Source organism: Benincasa hispida, chromosome 3 (assembly GCF_027475165.1).
Source record: "Benincasa hispida cultivar pf3 chromosome 3, pf3_genome.v1.1, whole genome shotgun sequence".
In the NCBI taxonomy this organism is placed as follows: Eukaryota; Viridiplantae; Streptophyta; class Magnoliopsida; order Cucurbitales; family Cucurbitaceae; genus Benincasa; species Benincasa hispida.
The window spans coordinates 69,413,783-69,421,003 of record NC_143480.1 but is presented as its reverse complement, the minus strand read 5'-3'; the positions used below and the strand labels follow the sequence as shown (position 1 = coordinate 69,421,003).

At 33.7% G+C, this 7,221-nt stretch overlaps 1 long non-coding RNA gene across 1 annotated transcript; it reads right to left on the bottom strand.

Moving 5' to 3' along the window:
• Nucleotides 1–5,256: 5,256 nt before the first annotated feature.
• Nucleotides 5,257–6,444, bottom strand: LOC150037500 (uncharacterized). Its single transcript, XR_016528818.1, has 3 exons — nt 6,168–6,444; nt 5,815–5,936; nt 5,257–5,712 (listed from the first exon to the last, which is right to left on the bottom strand). It is a non-coding gene; the product is annotated as an uncharacterized LOC150037500 (long non-coding RNA).
• Between the last annotated feature and the right edge of the window lie 777 nt (nt 6,445–7,221).

Here is a 7,221-nt window from a genome sequence, read left to right as displayed (position 1 = left end):
TGAAAAGGGAGAGGGGCTAGGCGGAGGCTTCACGGAAGAGGAGAAGAAATTTTCCCCCTTTTTCACTGCAAGCAATTCGAGGCTTAACTTTTATATATATATATATATATATTCCAAATCTTTTATTATTTACTGCAATCTTCCCAAGTCTTCTCCAAATGCACCATCTTTTATTCCCTACATCTGAATGGAAGTATTCTACAATAATTCAATTCTTAAATCTCAAATTAAATTGTGTCTTAATCAAATAATTCAATTATCTTCGAAATAAAATAATCCCAAATATTTAAATAATAATTACCTGAAAATTTGGGACGTCACAATTGAACCATCAAATTTTATTCTAAGTGTTAAAATTGAACCCTCAGATTTACATAATTGTAAAAATGGTAACAATTATATAAGTTTGAGGGTATAATTTTTATCACTTGGAGATCTAATTTCTAGAAGTATTATAAGTTTGTCCAATTTTAATATTTATAGAAGTCTATGGACCCGGTTATTACAGCGGGATGTTTGAGAGTGTAATGACAATTACTACTATACTTCATAAGTGAATTTTGCAATTTACCCAAAAGAAAACATCGCTTTTTATGCACTATTCTTTTCATTAAATAAAAATAATGGATTAAATAAATTTTTAATTTATTTAGAGGACACTTTTAGAAATAACACGTAAAACAAAATACATTATTTATTTATTTTCTTATTATTACTATTATTATTTTGATAACTCGTAGTGTGGGAGAATCAAATTTCTAATCTCGAAGTTCATAATAGAAGTTTTATGTCCAATGAACTATGCTTAAAAAAATTGCTAAATTAGAAAAATTATTTGGAAAACTATATATTTTAAAGAAATTTCTAATATTACAGTAGTATGGAAAATTTTTCATACCACCTTTCTTTATTATTTATCAATTATATCCCACATAATAAATATTTAATAATTTAATAAATCATAAAATGATGTATCAAAAAATCCATGGAAATTTTCCTGTATAATTTCAAGGCAGTTTCCAAACAGTCCTTTAAGTTCTAAAGACACTATCTTATTTTTAGTTAATCAAAGGCAGTTTTTAATTTAAAAAAACATTTCCCAACACTTTGAAAATCTCTAGGTTTGATACAGTACTAAAAGATTATTATTATTCTTCTTGTTGTATTATGAAGCTAAGACTTTATTACTAAATTAAAGTAGCTTATTAAACTTTATATTATATTTATAAAAAAGAAAAAAGAAAAAAGAAAAAATAGAAGAAAGAATGTGGGTCAATTATTTTTCCAACTGCAGACCAACCTTGAAGCTTCCACTTCTAAATTTCTTTAATCAGATAAATTTTAGAAGATAGAATATACTGTGATTCTTAAAATCAAAACAGAATCTAGATATGTGAAGAATTAAATTTTAAAAAAAAAAACTGGCTTTACACAACATGATTCTTGTACAATGTTAAATAATATGTTCTTGAGATTTTCTAAAAAAAAAAAAATTATGAACTCATATTGAACATTTTCTCAACTAGGATAATCAAACTCTCAACAAGCAATTTGATCTTCATCCTTAGGGGGAAGTAGTCACAGAATCTACAAAACTTACAGCAATACACACCAGAAAGTAGGCGAAAAAATTGCTTGAATGCTTAAATAAACAAAGGAAAATTGCAGTGGGTAGCAAATCTAATTAAGGCAATTGCAAGTGTAGCTTGGGTTTTTTTTATTTTGCATAAATAGCAAAATCCTCACCCATACCCTTCACATGTGGACTCCCTCCCTTCTCAACCGTCTCTCCAACTCTCACGTTCTAGTCTAGATCTCATGGTCGTTCGAATTTGGTGGAGTCGTCAGATAGCAGTTGCAGTACGACATCGAAAATGAACGGCATAAAGGATGGAGCAGAGTTGTGTTGGGTTGTATGTCCTAAAACTCGCAGTTTGTAATATTAAACATATTCTACTTGCAACAAAGATGTTATTGATCGTTAATGGTTATTGAATATGTAAATTATACTTGTAAAGACTAAATCCAATAAACTAAGATCTATGGCTATTACATGAGTACTTGGACTTTGTGTGGAGACATAAAGGTGGGTCAAGTTCGAGTAAATAGCCAAAACGATCTATAGTATACGAATAAGGTTGGGTACCTTATTCTAGTAACACTATTGGATGTGGCCCACTTTTAGTATAAACGATGTGATCCTGAATTGTTCATATAGAGACATACGAATGGGGGCGTCCTATGCAAAGAGTTTGTATAAGACTAGACCAAGAAATAAGTCACTCTTACTTTATAACGTTATTTACTATTTAAGACTGATTGTTTCAAAATGATGACCTAGGTAACTTAACCTTAATCCTGAGCTAACTATAAATTCTTGTTTATTCGGGATCATCTTTAGATTTTCATAGGTGAGGGTTGACTTAATAGCGCCAGCTGAATAAGTCTCCCATTTCAGGGGTAAGACTGAGTAGATAGTTGGGGACATAGAGTGCAAGACGGAATTCCCTCCTACCCGCTATAGGGATAGTAGAAAGGTTGTTCTTTTAAGTACTGATTCCAAATCTTGAATAAGGGGCCACACCCTCTCATTGACTCGAGAGGAACTCGATTTGGTGGTCGGATCATAAATCTATTGTTCATTAGAGGATCAGTGGAACTTAAGGAGCAAAATCTAATCTCAGGGGTAAAACAGCTATTGACCCAGCCAATATTACAAACAACTTGTGAAGGGTCGACTTATTGATTAAGGTTCAATCAAGTGGACCAACAATATATCTACAGTGAGGGAAGTACAATTACTGGGCTTTAGTAGAGTGACCCGATAGTTAACGAATGTTGATTAATTTGGTTTAAAAAATCTATCCAATTAATCTCGGATCGTTGGAGCCCATGATCTATAAGTCCATTAGGTCCTCCTACTAGTTCACAAACGAATTAAACCTTAGAATCGCGTTATGAGTAAATTTGAAAAATTCAAATTGGAATTAAAGTAATTAGTAATTAGATACGATATAATTACACATTTAACTATCGAATTAAAAGAAATTGGATAATATTTAAATTCGATTAAATATCGATTATATGAATAGAGATTTATGATTGTGGAATTAGTGTTTTATTAATTTAATGTTAGATATTAAGTTATTTTAATTAAATAAATAAATTTTATTTAAAACTAATTTTTTGAATTAATTTTTTTTTAAAATTAGAAATTTGATTTTTACGAAAATACAAATTTCAAAAATTTAGTTTTTATTTTAATTTTCTGAAAATTAAAATAAACTAAATTAAAAAGGAAAAGAAAAATTAAATTTTTTTTTTTTGAAAATTCGTTTTTAAATTGGAAAATCCATTTTAGTGGTTTCCAACATTTGACTCACAATTCGACCAATTAATTCAAGTAAGTGGTGTCTCCTTCTTGTCAATTTGGATTGTATGAAAGATGAGAACAAAACTCAGCTAATTCAGCTGAGATTGAGAAGCTATGCATCTGGTATTTCAGAGTTAAGGTTGTGGAAGAAGATGTTCTTAACCATCTAACTAAAAATCCGAAAAACCTCTTCTCAAAATTCCTTAAATTCTAGCTCTATTTGGATTCCACAATCCAATCTAAGGTCCAAGAGAATAATAGGGAAGATCAAGTGGTGGTCTACAAGTGATTGCTGAGAAGATTTAAACTAATTTCGTGGATTGAAGAAGTTCTTCAAATGTAACTTCTGGAAACCCTCCTTTTATCTTATGAGCATGTTGTCTTAGTTACTAAAATTGATGAATTAGATTGCTTAATGATCCTGATTTCTTCTGTTAATTACATGCTAATTCCATCAAGTTGTAGTTGGCGAGGGCATTCAAAGATGACAGGAAGAAGCCGATTGTGCTTTACAATGTTGGGCCATTGGCATTTAGGCCCACATTTAGTCTTTGAAAATGGACGGAGGAAAGGGGCAAGAGTATTCATGGATGACGAGAAGAAGACAGTTGTCGTTGCCAGTAAGTTCTTTGCAATTTTCTCTCTCTCTCTCCTCTGTCCGTCAACCCCTCCACTGTCCAACATAAAGGGACTCTAAATAAAGAAGATCTATTTCATTACAAATTACCACAAGTCTTTATTTACGTAAATTCTCTTCAATTTAAAACACTTAAAATAACTAATCATTTACAACCATGTACCAATAGTATGTCAAGTGTCTATCAATATTTTATTAAGTGTATATCAGCAATGTAGTTGTAACGATCCGACCTTTCAAGTACTCTGACAAGGGCTGTTACTCATAATTACACATTAGCATCCAAAATATTTTGACCATTGAAGTAAAATTCATTGAAACGATATAGACAACTTTCAAAACAATGTATAAAGTTAATAAATAAAACATTTATTTGGGGTCCCTTAAAAATATTTAACAAAAGAAACAATCCAAAAAAATTAAAATATTATGTCTATAATAAAACCTAATTTCAAAATATTCAAAAATATATATAAATAATGAGCGAAAGCGATTTCATTTTTCCTTAGATGGCTCTGTCACAGATCCCGTTTGTCTCTCGCCTTCTGTTTTTGTTCTTATTTAAAAAACATAAAATAAGAAAAGGTGAGTATAAAAATACAAAGTGACCCACTATTGGATCTTCTAGGTAACATGTAACATTTTATCTAGGCAATGTTGTACAGGCATATCAAATCAATCCTAGTGAACTCGAAGGGTCACATATCAATCATAAACGTGATCTCGAAGGAAAATGCATCAGTCATAAGCATGTAACTCGAAGGTACACAAATCAGTCGTAGGCGTGTATCCCAAAGGTACATATATCAATTGTAAGTGTGGTCTCAAGGGAGCACATATCAGTCATAGATTTATACCTGAAGGTACACATATCAGTTGTAGGTGTGTCTCGAGGGAGCACACGTCAGTCATAAGTGTATACCCAAAGGTACACATATCAGTCGTCAGTGTGTCTCGAGGGAGCACACATCAATCATAGGTGTATACCAGAAGGTACACAATCAGTCATAAATGTGCACATAAACAACCATAAGTGTGTATCCTGAAGAAACACACAATCAGTCTTAAGGTGTACATATGCCCAAATAAAAAGGTTAACATGCACCATATATATACTTAGCATGCATCAGTCCACATATAATTCTTTTATTATAATCACAGTCGCTTATCTTAGGGAAAATTACCAGTAAGCCCTCAGTTATCTTTACATAACATCGCGGTCAAAACAGTCCAACAGTCCATATCATTAAATCAAAGTCCAAACAATCCATATCATTAAATTAAATAATCCAATCATTATCACATGGTAGGGATGACTTGTTCGAAGGTAAACCAGTAGTACGACACTTACCTCAATTAAGTTCAAATCTTAATCTAAATTAGCTATCTTGTAAGAGCCCGAACCAAACCTAAAACAAGAGCCAAAATTAATGTAACCCCCCTTAAGGTTAAATTTTAATCACAATTTATCTTAAAGACGTCCAAGAAACTTACCCAACTTGAGACTTAAACCCAACAAGACCTCCAAACTTACCCTCAACACAATTCTAAGTCCAACATTGTAATTTGCATGTTAGAACTCAAAATTTACAGCATCAAATCTCAGTCCAAAAAGATCCCAAATTTTGGTGCTTGCAAAAAGCACCCGAAACGATCCGTAACACCTGATGGACAACACAATAACATCCTTCAAACCTCGAATCTGTAAACCAAACATGATGCGTGTCACAAATCAATGTCAATCTTAAGCGAGTAATCACTCAATCCTTAAGGAAAATATGTGAAAATTACCCAAGAAACAAACCTAACCAAATTTCAAGATTCTGATGAAAACCCCACACGCACGGCAGAAACTTGTCGGACCAGAGGCGGCAAAATTCTGGGCAGCGGACGAAGTCTGGACCAGATTCGACGTTGGCGGCTTGGCTGGTGCTTGAACAAAAAAAGGAAAGGGACGGTTGGTGTTAGGTCTTTAGAAGATATATATTTTCTATGTTAATTCCCTCGAAATTGTGTTGATTATTTTCTTTTAATGCTCATTTTGAAGGTAAAACAGTCCCAAGAGAGACTAGGAGTCATTTCGAGAAATTGAGGCAAAAAGGATTTAAAAGAATGACCAAAAAAGCCAACAAAATTGAAGAGAATCCGATAAATTACCAAAATACCATCAAGCTCCAGCGTCACGCTCCTAAAAGAAGCATCGAGCAAGACAGAAAGCATACTTTTACTGCAAAACAGGGCAGCATTGCAACGCTCTGAATTTTTTGATGCGACTGTCTGCACGCGCACCTCACGCAATGCAGCGTCAAGGCCAGCGTCACGTCCCAAGTGCAATACTTTTTGGCTTTTCGATTTAGCGTTGCAACGCTAGCCTCGGCATCACGACACTACTCCGCGAGTATAAATAGTTTTTCTTTCATTTTTGCAAAGGGTGAAGCACAATTCCAATGGAGACTAGAATTTCTCTCTTATCAATTAGGGGGTGTTTGACAAACAAGGAGAGTTAGGTTGAGTTGGTATTTTTTTACCAACTTTATATTTGACAACCCACTTTAAATGTTGGTGCCCCAACTCTCCCCAATTCTCTCTCCCTCCAATGTTTTTAATGGTTCCACCCACTGGTCTCCATTGGCGACCACCACTACCACATTCTGACGACATACTCCAATGACCACTTTCAGATGGCCAACTCCAACGACCAACTCCGAGCTCCGGCAACCACCTCCGACAACACTCTGGTAACCAATTTCGACAACCACCTTGGTAAAAAAAAACTCTTGACTTCCACATTTTTTCGATCAACTTCGACGAAGAACTTCGAGCTCCACCAACCACCTTCGACGATAACTCTAGCGACTAACTCCAACGACTACCTTCGCACAAGCAACTTTGATGATATACTCTGCCTACCACCTTCGTGTACCCAACTTCGATGACTAATGATAAAAATAAAACGGTGGGTTTAATTACCCACTATTTCATCACTCTCACTCTCACCTATTTTTCCACGCATTTTCATTGCTCTCCCAACTTCCTCAATTACTTTATCGTTTCTCTCTCTCATGCTCTCTTCACATTTACTCCTCTTCTCTCATCTTCCTTCTTCTTTCTTCTTTCATCGTCTAGTTCGTCTTTCTCTGTCTGGCTCGTATGGATTTTATTTTCTCTTTTCTTTCTCAACTCCTCTTTTCTCTTTTTTTATTTTCTTTCT